Source organism: Ictidomys tridecemlineatus, chromosome 3 (assembly GCF_052094955.1).
Source record: "Ictidomys tridecemlineatus isolate mIctTri1 chromosome 3, mIctTri1.hap1, whole genome shotgun sequence".
Taxonomy (NCBI): Eukaryota; Metazoa; Chordata; class Mammalia; order Rodentia; family Sciuridae; genus Ictidomys; species Ictidomys tridecemlineatus.
This window is the reverse complement of record NC_135479.1, coordinates 96193615-96217312: the sequence shown is the minus strand read 5'-3', so window position 1 is coordinate 96217312 and position 23698 is coordinate 96193615.

Here is a 23698-nt window from a genome sequence, read left to right as displayed (position 1 = left end):
AATATTAAAAATTCTCTATCTCTCTCTCTCCTCTCTCACTCTCTCTTTAAAAAAAATTACATATAAGAGGAAGTGAGGGGAAAAGGGAAAAAAACAAGAGAGAGAAATGAATTACAATAGATGGGTTAGAGAGAGAAGATGGGAGTGGAGGGGAGGGGAGGGGAGGGGGGATAATAGAGGATAGGAAAGGCAGCAGAATACAATATACACTAGTATGGCAGTATGTAAAAAAGTGGATGTGTAACCAATGTGAATCTGCAATATGTATACGGGGTAAAAATGGGAGTTCATAATCTGTTTGAGTCAAATGTATGAAATATGATATGTCAAGAGCTTTGTAATGTTTTGAACAATAAAAAAAATTAATTAAAAAAAAAACTTCACGGGGTATGGACAACAACAATATGGTAACAATAAAGGTGGCCTTTGTATCACTTCTGCCATCCACAGAGATGCCTTATTTAAGGCTCCAGAGACAGGAAGAGCATGGTAAAATGGTCCATCCAAAATGCCGGGAGGCTGCCCCTCTCCTCTTCCAGGCCAGGCACAAGACATTGGGTTGAGTCTTAACCCTGATGAAAAGCACGAGTGTGGGTGTGCCAGGAGAACAGCTCCACAGTCCACCACCCCATCTGCACAAGGTCCAAGATGCCAGACTTGTTTTCTCATGACTCCTGCCCTGCCCCCAGGAGTAAGGAGAGCATTGGAGGCTGGCTGTGGTGGAGGAGCCTCTACGGAGCAACACACGGACAGACAGTGACAGGTTAGGCAGAAGGGTGCATTTTCTTGAATTGGATGAAGAAATAATGTCCAGATTTTGCAGTCTTCATAATATGTAAGGACTCTAGTATAATTTGTGGGAAATTATAACAGAATTATTAATATAAGTAAGACATTTTAAAGAGCCGTTGCCTTTGTTCCCTTGAAATGAGTGACACTGGTTAGCGAGATTATTCAATTTGAAATAATTAGGTTTCTGGTTCCTGTAATTTAGGTCTTACCTGTCACTGCAAATTATCTAAATTGTTATATATATACATATACACACACACACACACACACACACATATATATATTTAATTGTATTATGTCAATAAGACTAATGATTTTAAAACATTATATTCAAAGATTATATTTATTTTCTAGTTAGGAAACAGACATTTGTAATGTACTTTTGACCAAAGATAAAAAGATATTTGCATAATTATTTTTATCAAAGAATATCTCTTATAGAGATAGATTTCTTTTAAACTCTCATTTTATGTGCTTGAACTTTCTTCTTGTCAAAGAAATTCTAAATGGCCATCCAACGTGCCATTAAGTGACTATGACACTTGGGGTGCAGAGGTACTTTAATCCATAGCAACAGTGATCCTGTACTATAACCTTCCAGGTCTTACTAAATCCAGCCTTGACTGCAGGGAATTCATTCTGATTCCATTATTTAGCTCAGTAGAATTTTATAGCCATTGAAAGCAAAGCTCTAATTCCTTTCTCTAAAGTTGAGCGTCAGACATTGTTTAATACACTTAATTACAACCTAATTGAGTCCTGGGACACTGCTAACCCACTGACGGATTTATGGTATTATTAATTTAATAATAACTTGTGCTGAGCACTTACTTCTTGTTCCATGCCAGGCACTGAACAGCATACTTTATACGCATTATCTGTTTAATCGTCTGAGTAGCCACATGGGGTAAGTTTATTTGTGTTCCAAATTCACACCTCAAGAGGAGAGGCTGAGGAAGGCTGTACAGCTTGCTCAAGATCACATAGTGTGTTATTAGGGACAAAACTGTATGTGGGGCCATCTCAGGCCACCTTCTGACATAATGCAACAGAGAAGTGCTCTCTCCGAAGCCCATGATGCTGGCACATCAACTTGGCATGTGTGTGACCTTGGCATGTGACCTCTGTGGACCCTTAGTCCCCAACAAGGTGCTGAGATGGATGCTTTGCCATTCCCTGTGGCTTTCCTCACTGTCTCACATTGCTGGAGGGTGAAGAGGGTGGGCATGCCACTGTCACCACACATGTGCATATGGGTATGTGACAGTCACTCATCCACCCACTATTTACTTCCTATGTATAGACACCTGCTGTTTGTTAGCATGTTCTGCAGCATGCTGGAATGAGGAACAGGACCCACATGGGCCATTCCCTCAAGCAGATTGCTATCCAATGAGTGGGACATGAGGAAATTGATATAAGGAGTATAATGGGGGAAGGGAGTCTCGTTTCTATGAAAGACACTAGCCAGGACTGAAGCTACCACGGGCACACCCCAAAAGAGGGGCCAACTTGGGGTCCCATTGGCATTCATTCATTCCTCAAAATTGTTGAGGACTTGCTCTGAGCACCAAGCGAGGTGAGCAAGTCAGAAATGGCTTCCAGCTGAGAGCTTCCTGCCTGGTGGAAATGCCCAGCATGTCCCACTGAAGCTGCAAGAAATGATCAGAAAAAAATATAGAGCCTAGGAGAAGGGAAGGAGTGAATCAGTGCACGTAAAGACCTGTGTAGTACTGTGGGGCTCACGGGCTGGAGCTGTCTTTTTTCTTTGTCCTGGTCAATTAAGAGAGTATTCTGACACAGTCAGCCCCATAATTATGCCATCGTGCTATGCCTAGAAAGCATGATCCTGAAGTTCTAAAAAAAAAAAAAAAAAAAAAAAAACAACAACAACAACAAAAAACCCTCAGCTACAATTTAGAAGTGAAGGAAGATAAACTGGGGGGTGCTGAAGGGAGACCTGGGCAGGGTCTGCAGGGTATGCTTGGAGTGTGGGGGTTTCCCACCAGCATGGCTGTGTGGCCCAGTGTTTCTGGTGGGCTGCAGCCACAGTCATGGGCATGGCAGCTGGTCCCTTTTGCCAGGCTGATTGTTACCCCAGGAGCTTCCACTGTGTGGTGTGTGCTGGCCAGGAGTGACAGTCTGGTGACAGGTCCAATTGCAGACACTGAGTAAAAGCTCACATATCTCTTCATCCGACCTGCAACCCCCTGGGTTCAGAGGAACTTGGGGAGATATCTGTGCTTAGATTCCAAACAACTCGACACCTGTTGCCCAGTTTCCTTCAAAGAGCAAAAACACCACTACCACCACCACCATGATGCTGAGAGGGCCAAGGGCTAGCTCTCGCTGGAGAGCAGGCAGTCAGCCTCAGACAGGGCCTCTGGCCTTTCTGTTAGTTGAAATAATAAGGTAACAATTGTGGTTCAACTTTCCCTGGGTATTTTTGAAACAAATAAATAAACCAGCCAGATAATGAGCAACAAAACCAAAAACCACACCAGAAGTACCAAAGAGCTTAGGCAGCTACCTTGTTCCTTAGTAAAATGCCTCCAGATGCTCTGAAGTGGGTGCTGGAGAGAACCTCTCCCCAGCAGGGGATGTGTCTAGGCCCTGACAATGAGGCTGACAGCCCTTCCTCCCTGCAGCCTTGGTATTTCTCCCTGCTCCTGCTGCTGCCCTGTGTGCCTTTTAAGACCCCGGACCAAGAACTCCCCAAATCTTTTCTTTACTGTCAGCTGAGGATAAGACAATTGAGAAACTGCTGAGGGTTTTAAGCAATGAAAGGGAAGAGGTTGAGATAGTAACATGGAACCAAATCTACTCAGCTTGCAAAATATAACTGTTCTCCTAGGCTCAGGACCCCTCACCCAGCCCTGAGTTGGCCTCCTTGTGGTGAGCGCCATTATTGGTACCACAATCCCACTGTATATTCCAAATGAGAGAAACTATAGGAGAAGTGTTGCCTGTCTCCTTCTAAATGAAGTACCTAGTGCTCAGGTATCAGGTTCAAGATAGGCCTCCTTTCTTGGACTGAAACCTGGGATGATGTTCCTCCTTCAAAGAACACCCAGCTTCTCACCTTCTTTCAAGGCCTAATCAGGACAACCATGTGCAAGCACACTCACATGTTGTGCATACCAGTGGTCCTAGGAAAGAATAGCAGGAAGACCCTGGGTCTCCTGAAAGCCAGCTAAACACTAATAAGATCCTAAGAGGAATAACAAAGCGAAACCACATTGGGCAAGGATCACAGCAGATGCTCCAACAGGTAACCAATCAGAACAGAGTCCAGCAGGCCCTGGACAGCAGCAGAGGAGGTCACAACTTGCCCTGTTTCTACTCAGCTCTCAGCCATCCAGTCAAACATCTGAAGTCATTCTGCAAACCCAGCCTACAAAGAGCTTCTTTTCTCCTTGATGTGGCTCTGTGCAAAATTGATGATGTAAATGCCAGAGAGAAAAACCAAATTAACAACGTTGTTTCTAAGCCACAGGAAAGGAAGAAGTTCTCTGATCTTGACCAATTCCACACGTGGAATATGTATCATCCAGCCAAACTCTGACCCCCAAATGGCTTTGCCCATTCTCTTTTGAACACAGAGTTTAAAAAAAAGAAGACAGATAATATTCATCAAAATAGAAATTTCTTTTGTGGTTCTTCAGTTCAGTCAAATGAGCTGAGTATTGATGATATCGTCAGTGATGAATCCTTAGTAAGTTTTGTGGAATACTGTTTTTATCATCATAAGAGTATTAGGAAAAATGCTGAATCTGTTTCTCATCAAAAATTCAACTAATGAAGTATTTTGAAAGGTATACATAAGGTAGCACATAGGAAAATAGATTTAAGCACTTTCTGACAGCAAATATCATATGTATTAAAGCATTATGTTTTTGTCATTATGTATTGGTGTGATTTAAGAGCAAGACTAATTTTGCTGGGTATTTATTGACTCAAACTTAAGTGGATTAATGAGTAAAATACAATTTAACATTGCCTCCAAAGAGAATTCAGGTAATATCTGTTTTTCCCAAGCTGAGATCCTGAAGCAGCTGCAAGCCGGTACAGCCCGCTGACCACACACACTACTCTTGCACATCTGTGTCCAACAACCAACCTTCTCAATTTCTTCTTGGCTTGAAAAATGGAGGAGTGCCAAGACCCAAGACATCGTTGCAAGTGGTGTGCATGTTAGGGGTTCTTGAACAAATAGTTAAAACAGATAAAATGAAATCGGCTCGCAAAAGGTAACTCCTGAGTATTTTCAAAGGACCAGGCCTGACAATCACCACTCAGATGACACCTCCCAATTCCTCCCTGCCAAAAATTTCTCCTCACTTGGAAGCTTTTAAATTCTCATCTACAATCAAACTCCTCCCTGTCTGAACACAGTTGCTGTACCAGTGGGGCTGGCGTGGGGGAAGGCACAACAGGTCACAGGCATCTGTAGCTGCACCTCCCCATAGTTAAAGAGAGGAAAGAAGGAAGGGCCCCTCTGTGGTCCCCGCAGGCAGCTTCTTGTGTCTTCAGATGGCTGGCGCTCGCCTGTACAGGGCCTCCTCACCACTGCTACTGAGCATTCTCTCCTCAGCTCTCCACTGCCATGTGTAATGTGGCTGTCAAGAAGGTGAAGTTGGACACCAAGGGTCCTGACAGGACATAGTATCCTCGCAAAAGGAGGACAACACAGAGACAGGGCTGTCCCACTCCTCTGCCACCTCCTGTTTATAGGGTGTACCTGCCTCCCCCTTCCCCGCAGGCACATGGAAACACAGACTTCACTGACTCAACAGCTTTGACTCCATAGGTTTAAAGGAACTTCAGAGCAAAGAGCTGGGCTCCTGACCACAGTGAGTCCAGGCCCTGATCCTTCAGTCCTGGTTACATTCCATTTTAAAGCCACATCCTTACCTCTGGACTGCCATGCCACTGAAATTCCCCAAAGGAAAAGCAAGGTTATTGCTAACTCTTCAATTGTCTGACCATCAAAACCTCATATTTGGGTCTGGGAATGTAGCTCCATGGTACAGTGCTTGCCCAACATGTGCCAAGGTACTGGGTTGCATGCCCAGCACTGAAAAAAAAATCTCATCTTTTAGTAAAAAAAAAAAAAAAAAAAATCCACCAAAATTCTGGAGACTTTACAGAGCCTCATAAGTAAGAAAGAGAGACATCAGTCATTTCCATAAGACGAAATGAACTCAGGACCTGGTTCTGCCACAGGCTTGAGCGTAAACCTTGAGCTTGTCCATCTGTCTCCCCAAGTGGCAGTTTACCACTCTGTAGAAATTCCTAGACTAGACTGAATTGCTCTAGGGTTCCTTCCAGCTCCGAAACTCTACAACCTATAATTATTCTATGGGTGGCATGTTTCAATACTTAGCAGAAATTTAAAATGTCAAGGAAAAATCCTCTTCTTTAAACATTTCTAAAACTTGGAACTCGAATTTTGTAATGATCTTAAAGGCTTAGACACCTGCCAACACTCCAAAGTTATGTCTTTGTCAACCAAGGATGGAAAAAGTGGAAGAAGTTCTAGCAAATCCCACTTTACTAGTTTTGCCCAGAAGGTTTTTATTTCACTTAATCTTTTTTACTGATGTTAATTTTGAGGAAAATTAGGTCTGATTATTTCTGAGCCATTTTGAAAATCAATTTAAATTTAGTCCCAGTTACTTGCTATCTAATCCCAAACTCTATAATCTCCTTTTTTTTGCAACCAGAAATTCCATTAGCAGTGACAAGATAGCAAAACACTAAGGGTCTAAATCTGGTTTTGAACACAGAGCCAACTGAGTCTGAAAGACACTATTTGACCACATTTTCTCTTTTGATCCAGAGGACTTGGCCGTCAGAATGGTCTCCTGTTGGCCAGCTGCCCTGCCCTTGTGGCTGGGCCAGGACATTCATTTAAGGAGCACTTGGTCCAGCCCACTTCTTCTCCATAGACACCTTTGTGCTAAGTCTTCAAAAAGACCTGGTGCTTTGTTGGCAGCTCCTGTAGCCAACATGCCATGACTCTGTCCTCCTGAAACACCAGGGGACGATGCACATGGTGGAGCACCCACTGCACATGGCTGTAGAGACTGGTAGACAACCTCTCGAAGAGCAGGGCAATAGTATCCAGTTGCCACAGGACAGACACAGGAGGCTCATAAGAAGTACTTGCACTCTACCATGAGGTGACTCATTCTGGGATGGATGAGCAAGACTTATGAAAAGAATAAAATCAGAATCTCAAAACTTTCAGATGGAACATCAGAATTTTCCCCCCAAAACAATGATTTTCTTCTCTTCCTCCTCCTCTTCCTCTTCTTCCTCCTCCTTCATCTTCTTCTTTTTTAATGTGACCTATGGTCTGTATTTTTCCCTTTGGTAAATTTTAAATGAGAACTAAGGTTTTCAAGCATCCGGCCATCCTGGCTAATTTGAGCAGGAGATGTCAAAACCTATAGGTAGGCGTCTAGAGCACCTACTGCTGTTGCATCAACAGAGAGGAACTTCTGTAGCTCACTCAGCCAGTCTAAAGAGTGAAATATAGTCTTGTTGACCACAGCTCTCATTGAACTAAATTTTGTTAGCTGTTTTACTATGTTAACACAAGCCAGATCACCTTCTTAGAACACTTGTCCTTTCCTCCCCTCAGTCAATGGTTTCTGCCTCTAGTTAGTGCTCATGTATTCATCCCAGAAATGTGAATGTGGTACATATCTGGGTCCTGGAGAAATGACAGAGAACCCTGTGGACTTAGCCTGCCATCGGGGAGCACAGATTTGATCCGGAAGAGATGAACAGCAAATAGTTACTTTACAAAGGTAGCATTGGAAACTAGAGCTGGTGGCCGCTGGTGGGGGGGCAGGCACTGATGAGAGGGCCTCCCCGAGAAACGCGTGCAGCTGAGACCTGGCTGATAAGCACCCACCTGCACAGAGATTGGGGAAATGCAGAGGGATCAGCAAAGGCCAAGTCCAAGGCAGAGAAGCTTTGGGGCTTTGAGGGATTAAAAAATAAAGCCAATGTGGGTGACAGAGATGGGGCAGGAGGTAGAGAGCAAGCAGGGCTGGGCCCGGCAGGGTCTCGGAGCCACAGTGCGTGCTGTGGGACAGGAAGCTGGGGTGACATAACATGATATGCTACCACAGCTCTGGCTACCATGGGGGCCGCTAACAGGGAGCATGCGAAGCCACCACCAGGTGTGGTGACAGGCCACAGATGTGGGTTTTAGCGGTGACGACAAGGCAAGAAAGAGGTGGATGTGGCAGGGAAGGTCCACAAGGCTGGCAGAGGTGGGAGGGGTCCAGGGCGCCTCCTTGATGTTAATGAGATCTCCTAATTAGGATAGCATTTCCCCATAAACAAATTATTACACACTTTTCCTGCCTGTACCTCTGTCCTGCCTTTAGGAACAAGGCTTAAAGATCATTAAAAAGAAGTCTGACAGGAGTCAGGGGACCTCTGATAATTTCTAACCACGGGGAACAGAGCTGCAGAAGTCAAGCAGTAATAACTTGTCACGGTCACAAAGCACATTGCTGTTTACAAAGCGCTTTCAAATCCACAGCCTCCCTCACACTTTTATTTTTCTTCCATTTAAATGTCATTTCCAGAGAACATCGGGTCAGTAGGCCGGGGCAGTTACAGGACAAAAAAACTGAATTCTAGTGAGGAGTTTTTGACACTCTTCTGCCTGTTATTAATTGTTCTGTTTTTTTTTTTTCTGAGATCTTTCCCGATGACAAAAAACTCCTCTTCTAATAGCAATGGCATTTTTCATTATCTTTTGATTTCAATGCTCTCCAGAGATCACCCTGAACAGACTTGTGAAAATAAGATTCAGTTGTACTTCCAAGAATTCAGCATTATGAAAGCTTTGAAATGATTATGCTTTTTCTCTGAATGGAAAAGAAATTCAGATTGTTATGCATGAATTAATTAAGGCCATAACCTCCCAGGCCTAGGCAAGGATCAAAGCCACTCTCGCCCCAGAGCGGGGAGGACGGAAACCGTATCCACACAGGGCTGCCATGCCGTCTCAGCTCTAGCCACAGGGCTGGAGTCAGGGACAAAGGTACTAGAGGACGCTGCTTCCTGAGAGAAGGAGCCACGGCCGTGGCCAGCCCACCAGGTGGCCTCCTAGGGGTGGGCAACAGGACACATGGGGCCCTCAGTGCTACAGGAAAGTGGAGCCCAGCACAGGGTGCCCCTGGGCTTTCCCTTCCCATGAGAGTCCTCAGAACAAGGAGGAAGGGTGGTGACCTCAGTGACAATGACCTGGACCTGAGTGCTGATCCTCCTCTGTGAGCGAGGTGATCATCTACCCCTCCCAGGATAGACGCAAGGGTTGACCCCAATACCTTTGTAAAGTGGAAACAGAAGCAGCTGTGTGATGACCATGACCGGGCTTTTCAAAGGCAACCTATATCTGACATGAAAAAAAGCCAAAAATCCTTGATAAGTGGTCCTGCTGGTGGAGCTGCAGGTCAGTGCAGAGAGCGACAATAGGGTGCAGGCCAGAGAGGACGGGCAGGACAAGCGCCTGCACTCACACTGCTCTCCAGAGCCCCGGATCTGACTACAGGTCAAGGCCAAGTGTGATAAATATGCATCAAAACACAGGAAAGAGCCATGAAGGCTCATAGTTGAGGGAAGACCTTCTCCTGTGGAAGACTCTGAAGGCCTGCAGGCTGGGGCACTGACCAGTTAGATGGGTTTCAGTAGATACAGTGGGCAGAGGAGACCAAAATGTAGGCACAGAAGAAGAAATCGGGAGGCCCCCGAGGAGCAGAGGCTAAGAGAGAGGCCATTGGGTGGGGACATGTGTGTGAATTGAACTGAAAATTTAGTTAGAAACTAGACTAAGCTAGAGACTAGACTAGAAGCAACTTATCTTCCAGGGCAAATGCAAGTGGGAAAGATCTGGTTCACAAAGAACGCCAAAGAAATGTACCCTTAGCAGGTGCACAGTCAGCAAGTAGCAAGTCCTCCACGGGGTCCCCTGGTGGCCTCAGGAGAGCCACGTAACACCCAGCATCGCCCTGCACAGGGCTTTGGCAGAACCTAGCAGGGTTCAGGCTGTTGCTACAAGAAGGAGCTAGGGTTGGCAGGGTTCCTGCTGTAGCCCTGGTGGGGTCTCACAGTCCCATCCCCCTGGCATCCTTTGGAATTTATGCTCAGGTAAATAAGGGTGCCCTGAGCTCAAAACTGCATGAGCACTTTAAAGGAGCAGAGACCCTTCTAGGCCACCCACCCCATCTATCTCATATGAATGAAAAGCACAAAAAAGGGAGAGTGTGGGAAACAAGAAAGGGGGGCGGGGCAGAAGGCACCAGAAGAAAGAACTGCACTGTCACCCAAGACTAAAGAGGACCAAAAGTTGAGAAGAGGCCAGGCTGCAGATACTAAGGGCAGAGACCAAAAATGTGAAGCAGAGGGAAGGAAAGACAGACAAGACAAATGGGCTCAGGAAGAAACGAGGAACTTGAGCAGAGAAGCAGGTCAGGGCGCACCTGCAGCTAGCTGTGCCATCGTCACTGGGAACATCAAGGGGGAGGAGAGGAGGGAAGGAAAGAGGAGTCCAGCCCACGAGGTCGGGAGCTTCTGCTCACTGCTGCACGTTGCCTGGCCTGCTTACCATCCACGGTCAGCAAGGCAGTAGCCCTGTCTCAACGCCCCTGACCAACTCCTGGACCAACATCTTTTCCTTAGGCCCATGACCCCAACGTCTGAACCCAGTCCCCACATACCCAAACCCCAGATGTGGCCTTGCCGTCAGCTAGGCAATCTCCCCTTGGCCAAGTCGTCTTTCCAACCAGGAAACCAATCATAATAGTTTATACCTGGAATGCCCTGGAAAGGCTGGGTCCCCAGCTGGTGGTGCTTTGGGAGGTGGTGGAGGAGACGTAAGAAGGCGGAGCCTAGCTACAGGAAGTGGCCTCTAGGAAGTAAGGCTTGCCTTTGAAGGGTTTGTTCTATCTCTGATCCCTTCCTCTCTCTGCTTCTTGATTGCCAAGAGGTGAGCAGCTCTGCTCCACCATGCCCGCCGTGACGCTTTGCCTCACCACAAGCGCACAGCAGCGTGGTCAAGTGACTAGGGACTGAAACCTCTGAAACTGTGAGCCAACATAAACCTCCCCTCCTTTCAGCTGATTTCCTCAGGTATCTCATTGTAGCAATGGAAAGCTGACTAATATGTGGGTCTCCTGGGCTGGCACTGGACAGAAAGGAGGGTGACGAGATGCCACTGCTTCCTCATGTCCACCTCTTCTCTAGCAGCTGGCTGGATCCAAGCACTGTGTTTACGGCAACAGGAAATGGAGCCCATGCCAGTGCTCTCAGAGGAACCCCGGCAGAAGCCCTGTGGCTTTCTAAAAATTGGAAGCGATTGCCTCACAGATTCCTGCTAATTGTCATAGCCTTTTCTGTCTTGGCATCTTTGAGACTGCAGAACCCAGTGGTCTCCTGAAAAACACTTGTTCATCACTTCCTGTCATCTAAGCAAGCTCTAAAATTTGTGCAATTTAACATTCTTCATGGGCTCTGAAGAAAGCTCTGGAACCTCTCTCCGGAAGAAAGTGCAGACCTGTAAAAGTTCCTGTGTGTATTGGGAGTTGTGTTTTCCTCAGCCCCATCTGTGGCTGTGGGAAGCCCTGACTCCAGACTGTCCTGGGTCTCAACCTCTTCCCAGGAATCTCTGACTTTTCTTTCAGACACGGGAGTGAGCTTTGAAAGGCTCTCAGGATCACAAGACGAGCTGAGGCTTTGCTGAGCTTGAGGGCTGAGACTGTCCATCTCCTCATGGAGGATGTGGTCACCAGCTGGTCACTCTACTTCAACTAAAAGCTTGCCACCAAAAAACCAGCATGTCATCCAGGCTCAAAAAGATGTCTACTCTCGTTTCCTGGACCCTCCAAAGTAAAGACATTTCTATGGCTTCAGAACAATTTCATCTGGAGTGTTTACTGGACTGGATAGAGCTTTAAAGGAAAAGGTGTACAACTGTGGACACAGCACAAAAGTCCCATCTGGGCCATTTCCTAGTTAGGTCCGCTTCTGACTGAGCACCTTCAATTTCCCTTGAACAACACTTAACACCTCCCAGCGTGTTAGGACAAGACTTTGCTTTCAACATGAAGGTGTTGCTGTCACCGCTCATTTTTCCCTTGCTTTATGATTACAAGTGCTGATCACAGCTCAGATAGTTGTAAAAAATAAACCTGCTAGCGTAGCTTGCATGTAATTAGTCCTAAATGTGTGGCCTATTTACAATGGCAAGCTGTATGTTAGGCAGCACAAACACTTAAAACGCCAGATATTGCTACACTTTTATGACAGCCATTAACTGAGCCACAGCAGCAAATATTTAATGTGACAGTTACATTAGCATACCTCTATGCTGATAAGGAAGCCTGCCCGCCATTTGCATTGCATGATGCGACGCGGAGCTGCTGGCTCTGACGGGGATGTTCTACTGCTCCGTCCAGAAGGCCTCTAGGACACACAGAGTGCCTGACTCCCCCACCACACTGGCAAGTGAAGGAGGAACATTTTCACTCAGACCCTCATCAAACACTGCCTGCTTCTGAAAAGCACATATCTCAGCTGGGCACACCGACGCAGGCCTCTCGGCCTCTGACGAGGCTGAATTACAGAACGACTCCTTCAGAGCACTGTAGTTGGAAAAACAGAAATCCTCTTTCATTCCTTACCTGGTTTCATGAGGTGGTTCCAGGGCCAGTGGGATGGTTAGGTAGGAGTGATCACCTAATGTAAGACTTCCAACATGTTCCCCATCCTCTTGGATGCACCCAAACTCATCCTCCTGTGACTTCAGACTTCCTGCTTCTAATTCCAGACGTAGAAACCAAGTTCTCAAATGTCCAACTTCAAGAGATGTCCTTTTGGTTGATTTCCAGATATTTTTGTTTTATTCTCTGGCATTCAAAGCAACTGTCATTTCCAGAATTGTTATATGAACATATCTTTAATTACCAGGAATGCTGCACTTCAACATGGTGCAGTGATTCTGGGAATGGCACACTAAGGCAGGCCACTCTCTTTGGTGCCACTTCTTGATGATTTCCAGTTCACAGTGAGCATTTTCTAATAGCAATGCCCAGTATCAGATGGTGGCAGACCCAAGACGCAGAAATTGACTCTGGTGACAGTTCATGTGAAATGACCCATTTTGTAGATGGACATGTCATGGAGGAAGACTACAAGGACCTCTTTCCAGATTACGTGTACCTCCTGCTGGCTTCCCAGTAACACTCTCTTTATATCCGTTTACAGTAGGAGTTGCTGGTCAGAGTCCTGTGAGGGTTCAGCAACAATACAAGTGAATGGAGTCACGACTAACAATATGGAATGGTGGGGACCATGTAAAAAATGAAAAGTAGATGATCAATCTAATATGGGCAGCTCTACACAGCGAAAGCTGGTGGTAGCCATGAAGGAGACAAAGCCCAGAGCTGCAGAATCTCCAGCTGCTCAAGAATCAGGAAGTCCAGAGTTTATGTGAAATCACCCCAGTTCTAAATATTGGCAACTAATTTGTTTATCTTCATGTGCTGGGCTGGACAGACATAATATGTCTGGGGGAAGTCAGCTCCACAGGCCAACACTTTGTACGCATGGCTCATGGCATTGAAGGAAACAGCCTTGCACTGTTCCCAGGGGCTGGTGGAGCCCTCAGGGCAAGCTAGTATTTCCACCACCTCTGCAGACACTTTGCCCCTTTACCTACTGCTAATAATTACCAGTTCTGGTCCTAGAAATCACTCCGAGTCTGGAATTATCCTCAGGAAGTTGAAATTTATGGATTGGAAATCCTTGACCATTTCTATAGAGCACAGAAAGATAAAAACAATAGCTAACATTTTGCTGAACATTGTTTTAAATGCCTTACATGAAATTGACTAAACAGCAGTAGCAATAGTCACAGCTCTAACCCTTACACGTTGCCAGGCCGATCTTGACGCTTGACAAGCCTTAACTCAGCTAATCCTCAGAACAGATATCATCATCCGCTCTACATGGTAATAAGGAAATTGAGATACAAGGAAGTAAAGTTTTCACAGGATGATGTTAAAAAGGGTGAAGCCTGGATCCAAACCCAGTCTAGCTCCAGGGACCATGTTCCTGCTGTGCCATCCTGCCACTGACCAAGTGGGGACTTAAACCTAAACCACACCCACAGCGGAGAGAGCCACGGGCCCACTTTCCAGTTCTGAATTCTCTAATATGTACAGAAATGCATGAACTTAAGTAAGCTTTAGGAAAAGCAGGAAACAATTCATTGCCAACTGATGCTATGCTGAGAAGGGATACTGACACTATTCAAGAGCTCTCTGTGTAATTTGATTCACCTGTGGCAATATCTCATTTAGTCTTAGTATCAACCAAAACATGGCACACTTATAACTTCTTCCCATTCTGCACTGGGGAACAGAGGCAAACCAGTAGAGGTGTGTCTGATCAAGAGACTGCATTGAACAACCACAGCACTCTATTTGAAATGAACAGTCTTTTCACATCATGTCAGTATTTGGCTTTGAACCTGTTAATTCTCCTCAGGGAAGGACTGAGACAGAAGCCAGGAGAAGGACAGAAAATCACCAGGGCATACCTAAGACACACTTGACCACACTTCCCCAGGAAGGCAGGTCAGTGCAGAAGGAAGGGCAACACGATCCCTCTCCCCCCAGATAAAGGATAAAGTACAAAGACCGTACACCTCAATAAAGAAAGATGCTGCATGCTTTTGTTCCAGTGACCTTTGAAAGTTCAAATCCAGGAATGTTTGCACTTGGCCTTCCCTGAGAACGTGCTCTGGTCCAGCAGCCCAGGCTCCTGGGACGCCTCATCTCCGGCTCTCCTCTTCCATCTCGACATCTAGTTCTCCCAATACAGCTCCATCCTTGAATACGCTTGAAATGCTAGTCCCCCCATGGTGTTTACACATTTCGAATATTTGTAGCCCATTAAAAAGATATCGAGCACATGGAGAAATGGATGTCCACATTTGGAAAACATAAATCTGAGGCACTGGGGATTACAGGCTCTCTTTATACATTTTTTTTAAAAGATGAGAAAGGTTTCCTTTGATATTAAACAGAACCCTAACCCTAGCAAGCTGTGCATTCTTTTCAGGGTATCCCTCCCAAAGAGGTTTACCAGCTCTCGTAGCATGCAGTATCTCATCTCTCCCTCTCTGCCTTGTATAAAGTGGCACTAGTTCTGCTCATCATTTCTCTGTTGCTAGAAATTTCCGAGACATCCTCTTCCCAGTGCACAGGAATGTGTCTTCCCTATCCCTCTCCTGTGTTTTCTCATCTTTGCTTCCCACTAGGCCATGTGCAAACACAGTTCAAGGTAGAAGCCCACCACAAGAGAGCATAGAGTACCCCAGGCTCCCTACAACCAGTTCAGGATTGCACCCCTGACCCCACTCAGGCCTCAGCATTCTCTTTGGGAACCTGGAAGGCAGGCAGTTCTCTTCAGAGCTCCAGCAGTTCACTCTTCTGTCCCCCAGATGGAGCCCCGCCCCCACCTGCCTACTGCGTCCCCCTTGTTCCTTCCCAGTGATGCTTTCTCAGAGAAGGGGCTCCCTGGTTCCCCTGCAGAGGTGGGCCTCGCTTGCTGTGCTGCCTTCTTGAGCATTTGCCTTAGCAGAAGAGGAGGCCTTTATCTGAAGGAAAGATCTAGCTGTGATCCTGGGAGGAGCCTTACTGAACTGAAGGTGGGAGATTGTGTAGAGATTTGAGGGTTGATGTGCTTCTTGGGAATTCCTAAAGCTAGTCAGGCAAAATGAGATGGTTTCCCTTCTGTCCCAAATAAATATAACTCCTCAACGAAAAGGAGGAGTGAGAACATTTCATTCCCTTCCCTCTCCTAAACCCCTCCTCCTTAATAGGTCCATCTCTGTTCCACTTCCAGGCATTTGGTGTGGGGAAAATATATATAACACAATCTCAAACATTGGTGCCAAAAAAAGAGCAGGGTTCAATTCCACCCGGCCTGGACCCCGGCTGCACAGGGCTGTTTTGAACCTCCACTCACACACCTTCAGTTGCCGAATTCCTTTCCTTCTCCACTGAGAAACAGCAAAGCCATCAAGCCAAGTTGCCTGCAGTTCCTTCTATCCACACTCAAATTACCCCCATCCCCACCATCACCATCATCTCTTACCATCACTATTATCACCTCCATCACCACTATTGCCACCATCACTACCATCTCCAACATCTCCATCATCACCACTATCACTACCATCTCCACTATCTCCACCATCTCCATTGCCATCAGCATCAGCAGCATCTCCATCATTTCCATCATTACCATCACCAATATCACCACCCAAACTACCATCTCCACCATCTCCACATCACCACCATCACCACCATCACCACCATCACCATCATTTCCACCATCTCCATCACCACCATCAATTCCACCATCATCTCCATCTTCACCATCATCTCCATCATTTCCATCATTGCCATTATTACCACCATCCCCATCATTACCACCACCACCATCACTTTCATCTCCACCATTGCCACCACAACCATCCATTGTCACTACAACCACCATCCTCAGCATTGTTCCTAAATGCCACTTGAAAGAGTGTGACACTCTCCCTAACATATCTTTCCATTCTTCTGGTCAATTTCCAACCCATCCCTTCTTCCACTTGCTTGGGCACCTAGTTCCAGTGAATATTTCCTCATTATTCTAAATAATTATTACTATTACCAGAGATTGAACCCAGGGGTGCTTAACCACTGAGTCGCATCCCCAGACCTTTTGTATATTTTATTTAGAAACAGGGTCTCCCTAAATTGCTTAGGGTCTCACTAAGTTGCTGAAGCTGACTTTGAACTCACAATCCTCCTGCCTTGGTCTCCTGAGCTGCTGGGATTACAGGCATACACCTAATAGCCTAAATTATTTTAATATGCTCATCTCTAGTTACTTTTTTCAGGTTTATACTGGTTCCATAAATGCTTCAAAAGACAAGCAAACAAATCCAAATCCTCTGCCTCAGGGGAGACCCTGAACCTCTGTTACTTTTGCATGTGAAAAAACTCCTAAATCTTCTCTCTACTGTTAGCCTTTCCCCTAAATATCTAGACTACCCTGTCAGTATAGGGATCTCATGAAGAGAGCAAATATGAACATATCCAGATTCTGAGGAAAAGCTTCTAATGCCTCCTGTATGCACTTAATGTTGCTTTAAATTTGGTGGCATACAGCAATATAGGTTTCTTCTCTTAGAAGTCTATGGGTCAGAAGTTTTCCACAGGACTCACTGGATTGAAATCAAGGTGTCAGCCAAACTGTGTTTCTAGATGGAGACTCTAGAGAAAAATCTGATCTCTTTGCCCTGCCCAGCTTCTAGAAGCTGTCCGCATTCCTTGGTTCCTAGCTCCTTCCTGCACCTTCAGGAACAATGGGTAGGCCCTTCCCACATTACCACCATGAGATTCCCACCTCTGCCTCCCTCATCCACTTTTAAGGAGCTTATAGTTACGGTAGACCCACCTGGGAGATCCAGGATGACTCCTCATCTTGAGGTCAGCAGTTAGTAATTTTAATCCCATGAAACATTAATTCTCCTTTGCCACTGGTCAGGAAAAGGACATCTCTGACCAGTCCATCTCACCAACCTCAAGGTGAAGTCCAAACTCCCTGACTTGGCATTATGTGTAGTGACCAAGGGCTCAGATCTAATCTGGGACTTCCTGGGGTTGAGTCTGGGCTCTGATTCTTACTAGTTATCATTTGAATGAGTTGACATCTGTTACGTGGGGATGGTGATAATAAATAGCACCTTCCACACAGTGGTGTCTTCAGGAGTAACTGAGCTAAGTACAGGTAAAGCACTCAGAACTGCATTATACCCAGCAACTGTTCAATAGCACAGCTATTGATATTATCACAGAGTGCTGCAATTAGGAATCCATTTGCCTGCAAGTCTCAGACGACGGAACCACAGGATTATTTCTCTCATATAAAGTGAAGTCCAGAGGCTTCTGGTGGTCTCTGGCTCTGGTCCAAGAGCCCAGTGATGTCAAGGGCAATGTCTGATCAACCTGGCCTTTCCTCTATGGTTCCAAGGTAGCTGCTACGTCTCCCCCACCATTCAGAGCAGTGAAGGACCACAGGGTGGAGAACACTCTTACCAGGAAGGCAAACAGCCCAGGACCACGGGCTGAAGTGAACTCAGCTCATGGATTCCTCTCACAGCCAGGGAGCTGGGAATGTGAAGAGCTCCCCTTTTCAGCCCCTCTAGTGGAAGCAGCAAGAGACAGGGCACAGGACGTCTTCTGGGTTCACCGTGGGTAAGCACAGGAGCACCTCTGCCCCTCTTCCTCTAGTCCACCTCTCCCTCCCGCAGATGCAGTCAACCACCATTCACTTAGCACACATGCTCTCTGAGCCCGTTTATAAGACAGTCCCTGGCTTCAAAGGCCCAGAGTCTAAAGAAACAGGCAGAGAGGTAAGAGGCAATGAAAACCAGATGCCAGCAGTGTGAGGGCACCGCACGCCATGGGTGAGTGTCTGACTAGTGTCAGGAGGGCTAAGGAAGTCTCAGATGTAAGTGATGTCTAAACCAAGATGAGGCTATGAAGAGTCCACCAGGAGAGCTGGCAGCCAGGTGAGGGCATGTGGGGTGTGGGAGGGAGATTCCCAGCCTGGGGACAGAGTCCCATTTCACATGCTCTTTCTCCCCTGCAGAGTTGGCAGACCCCAAGCATCCTGAGGAACCCAGCTCTCTTCACCTCCCCGTGGCCAGGGCTTGACTCCCCAGGTGACTCCCTGTGGCGGGTAGAGGTCCTGTCCTCAGGGCTCCTGTGCTGTGGGGCGAAGGGACTTGATAGCAAGTCTCCAAGGGAAGAACTGGATCCATTTTATTCACAGCTATGGCCTTGCCAGCTAGTGAGAATTCAGCCTGTAGAAGGTTTTTAATAACTGTCTGCTGGACAAATGAATAAAACACCCAAAACTGAAAGGATAATGTGCCAAATTTATATGCTTAACAAATATTATCAATCCACAGCTGTCAGACCCTGGTGCAAAAGCCAAGTTAGCATTTCCTCCGCCACCTCACCCAAAGTTCAGGTCTCAGTGAATAAAGCCCACCGGCCTGTGGTCAGATGGACAGCTCCCAACTGGCCATTGACGTCTTAGGTCTTAGTCCATTTTTCGTTGCTATAACTAATGACACAGACTGTGGAAGTTATCCAGAACAGCGAGCTCCTCCATCCATAGGTCTCAGGGCTGGGAAGTCTGAGAGCTGCCACCAGCCCCTGCTCTGCATCTGAGCAGACCCCACGCTGCATCTGGCATGGCAGAGGACATCTCACTGAGGGACACAGGGGGCCTGCCGGCTTGTCCTCTTCTCATAAGGCCCCACCCTCATGACCTCACCTAACCTAATCACTGCCCAAGGCCCCACCCCCACTGTTTGCATAGGAGTCTGGGAGCTCAGGCCTGGCCCTTCTCAGCACTTCTGCAGGTCGTCTTACCTCATCGGCTTTGGCTCCAACATGAACCTGATGATATCAATGCCAACTTCATAGGGTAATTTCAAGAAGCAGATTCGATGATACAGGTGAGTTATCTAGCAATAAATAAATGTAAGAGATTATAACTGAGATGAAACAGAAGAGCATCAATGCTCCTGAAAGCACAAAGTGTAGCTCAGGGGTGGATGCCTGCCTCACATGCATAAGGGTCTGGGGTCCTTCCCCAGCCCTACAAAAAAAAAAAAAAAAAAGAAAAAAAAGAAGAAGAAAAGAAACAGGTTCTTTGTCTCCATGTAAGGATGACATACACCTGGAAAGAGTGGCTTCTTCCTCCCTTATCCAGGGAAGCTCACGTCCTGCTACCAGGAAACAGAGGTTAACAGCTGAATTGGCCCACCTCAGCCACCCACCCAACTCTGTCTAGCTGTAATTGCTGAGAACTTGGGATAAGAAACAAATTCTATCAAAGACTCCAGATTTCATTTGCAAAGCACTTAAAGTAACAGGGCTGTAAAGTTAGGCTGGCGCTTTTCATGCTGCTGTTACTCTCTGGATTAGTTTCCTACCATGTAGAAGGCGGGGAGTGTGGACGTGCGTGGATTCACCCTTCCCATAGACAGCGGCCGTTGAACCTGAGGCTGGTCAGCCTACTTCGCAGGCTCCAAAAGGCCCATTTTGTGGTTTCAGCCTGTCAGGGGTCACTCACTGATGGCTCAGACACGCTGGCCTGGAGGTATTTATGTGATCTCCGGAGTCGGCAGAAAACCTGCCCTTAGAACAAGGCAAATATATCCCCGCTCTTGATGGCTTCAAGCTCTGCAATGGGGGGCTGACCTGACAGCAGCTTGTCCTCAGGGAGAAATAAAGGAAACTGGTGAAACACATGCTCTTTCCATGAATTCCCACTCATCTGCTGTTAGAAAATTCAGCTGAGACCCTGACAATAAAGGTTAGACTTGTAGTGTCACAATAGAAAGGAGAGGAACTTTAAGTTGCCTTCAGCATACCAAACAGGCTGCTTCACAAGATCTGCAACTCGCCGAGCCCTCTAAGATGCACCACGAAAAAACTATCAATGGGCACTTGTCTGAATTCACATTTATGGCATCTGCTTGACATGCCGTTTCCATTTAGATGCAATCCAGACACCGCTTTGCATAAAGCTCTGGCTTTTTGAGCTGTCCATATCAATTGTCTTTTACCAAATATCAAATTTTCAGATGTTTATAGATGCACCAGAAGAGTATCTTCAAACCATTCAAAAGAATGGCATTCAAGGGGGGGAAAAAAAGAGTGAACCCAATACTAATGAAAATTCTTGTGTTTCATCTAGAAAAAAGAAATGCTCTAAAATGGAAAAAAATCATTCTGCCCAAATTTACTGCAAAAGAATAATTTATCTGTCTTCTCTCCCCATTCCTAATTTAGACAAGAGGCCCGTATCAAATGCATGAAATCAGAGTTTAATCGTTTTTTTAACTAGGTGTAGTTTTTAAAAGCTGTTAAAATTCCCAATGCCATGACACAGGCATTTCTGTGAGTCAACTGTTATTTCAGGGATTTATGATAATTCCTCATCTTGAGGAGAATGAAGCTAATTGAAACAAACTCCGCACTTTAAATTAATGCCATTTGAATGCCGGCTGCACCGCCATTCGCAAAGCGACATGGGAAATGAGGCAGTCCTCAACAACGCCATGGCTTCCCAGTTTTATGTATTTTTTAATTTCCTCTATGGAAAATCTGGTCTTCATAAAAGAACTGCTAGGGAAAAATGTGGAAAAAGTTGATTCATTCCATATTTACATTCTTTCTGGTACCTGGAAATGAACCAATTGCAAAAGGCATGCCAAAAAAGAAGTTAGTTAAGTCATTTAGAAAACGCATCTTCCCCCAGGCAAAAGGACAAGCTGCCTTTGAGAGAGGCCTGCCTTGATAATAGAAAAGATCCTTCGGCTTCCCAGGTCCATCTTCCTAACCCTTTACCACAGCCTCCAGGAGGCCAGCCTTAAAAACAGCTCTAACACACAATCTATCAACTACTCCAGACCCTGGGAGAGTTCTTCCTACCCCAATCTCCAAATTCCTCCTGTGCTATTTGAACAGGTCAAGGTACTTAACACAAACGTGTCCAACAGCACAGAAACACTGACTTGCACTACAAAGTCGCCGCGAATCCTCCTGGCCGGATCTGCTAATGCCATTTGCCACTTGGCTTTGAAGAGCTGGGCAAAGAGAAAGGAGACGCCTGGCTCAGGCTGGGGGGGCGGGGGGGGGGAAGAGGGCAGCCCGCTTTGCACCTCCCAGAGCGCCCAGATGCGTTTCCCATCCAGCTTGTCATTAACGGCTTCATTTCATTTCATCTGCGATAAAAACAATTTGGAAGCATGGAAATGACATTACCGCCAGGCTGCCCCCAAACCTCCCAGCAGTGAGAAGCTCTTACACCACTCCTGCTGGGGCTCTTTGAAAATCCACGGCTTGGCCTGGGTCACGGAGCAATAGAAGTCTTGGCTTTTGACTTGTACAGGTGACAACATTTCTCCCAGAACAAAACAGGCTTTCATAACACTCACCTAGACCCCTCGTCACAGGAAAGGGGGAGAGAGATGGGGCCCCAAGATGGCGGCCAATGTAGGTACATTTTACTGCTATTTAAGAGGGCTGTCCCCTGGCCACCATCGCAGGAACCCAGAGGTGAGCCTGGTGTGTTGGTGTGAGGCAAAGGTCAGGAATGGCCACCTCACTCGCTGCTGCTTGGAGACAGACGCCTGCTCCTTGCTCCTAGGTTTCTTTCACGTCTTTCTTCGTGCAATTCTCTCCTGCACTCACCCAGCAGAGAGACAGACAACTGGACATAAATCCACAAGGCTCGGGCTTCTGAATCCATCTTGTGTCCCTGGGTAAATTCCACCTGCTCATGGGTCATCTGATAGACGAGGTGGTTCCAGAAGTTCCCTCCAATTCCAAAGAAGTCAGGAACCCACTCATATGTTCAGGCTGACACCTGCGTCTTCTCTGTGCCAGACACAGAGCAGCACAGACGGACCCTTCAACATCCAATTCAGATTTCTCCTTCCTCACCTGGAAGGTCTCTGCCCAGCCCTCTCATGGAGCTCCAGATAGGTGCACATCGCCACCAGCTGGACCTCTGCCATCCTGTGGCTACCCCAAGAATCCTCCAACTCAGATGCCCAAACAAACTCACTGTCTGCCTGCAGACGCCTGCTCTTCCCCATCTTTCCCCTTCTTAGAAAGAGGGAATCTTCGTTTCCCAAGCTGGAAACCCAGGGGCATCGTTGACTGCTCTTTTTTCTCAGTGTCGGCCCTCAGCCAGTCTCTCTGTCTCTTTCTCTCAGTCTCCTTCCCTCCCCATGAATTCACCACACTACATCCAGAATAGTCTATCTTCTAAATCATGTTATTTCCTTTACTGAAGTTTCCCAATGATCCCCCATTTCTAATAGGGCCACGTCCAAAACCTGAGCATAGTAAATAAGGCCATTTGGACCCCTCCTCTGCCGCAGGGTGCCTCCCTCACTGGCAGCTCTTGGAAGAGCCAGGGCAAGCTTCCCTTCCACAGGTTCCCAGAACTTGTCACACTCTCTTGCCTCCTCAGAGTGTGCAGGTGACGCATTCTCCTTCTTAGAAGGCACCTCTGTCCCGTCCTTCACTCAGCTTCTTGGTGCCATTCAAGACTTGCTGCAGATACCCTCTCTTCGGATGACTCACCAGTGCCCTGGGATGTGTTCCTTTAGAATTCTTGGGGAACACCCAGACTCATCCCTTCCTCTGAATAGTTACAATTCCCCCTTTACTCTTCACCCCATACCCGACTAAGACCCCTGAAGACAGAGCACATTTCACTCTTTTTGTAGCATGGGCACAGGGCCTGGCCCACAGAGGCTGTTCAGTAAATAGGCATTCGTTATAATTCCAGAAGATTCCATGCAGGTGTTTTCTACTTGTGCTTTATTCATACTCTGGATTTTCAAATACTCCCTCATTCACTGCAATCTTCAAAGTGATGGACAGAATTCATATTGTAATGCACATATTTAGAATGAAATAACAGAAGCTAACTATGAAAATATCATTTCTTTAAAGATAGGCAAAAATAATGGCATTTATGAGAAGCCTCACTCACCTGGTGGTTCACTAGTGACCTTCTCCCACTGTCACTCATATGTACTCTCACACACGTGGTCCAGCAGTGCTTAGTGTACAGATATTAGACCATCAGAAGTAATTTTTAAAATATTAACAAAGTAATGGCATTACACATTCTTCTTGAAAAGAGACAGGATATGAATAATCGCATTATTTAAAAACCTCACCGTCTTAACAAAACTGACATCTTTACTCTCTCCATG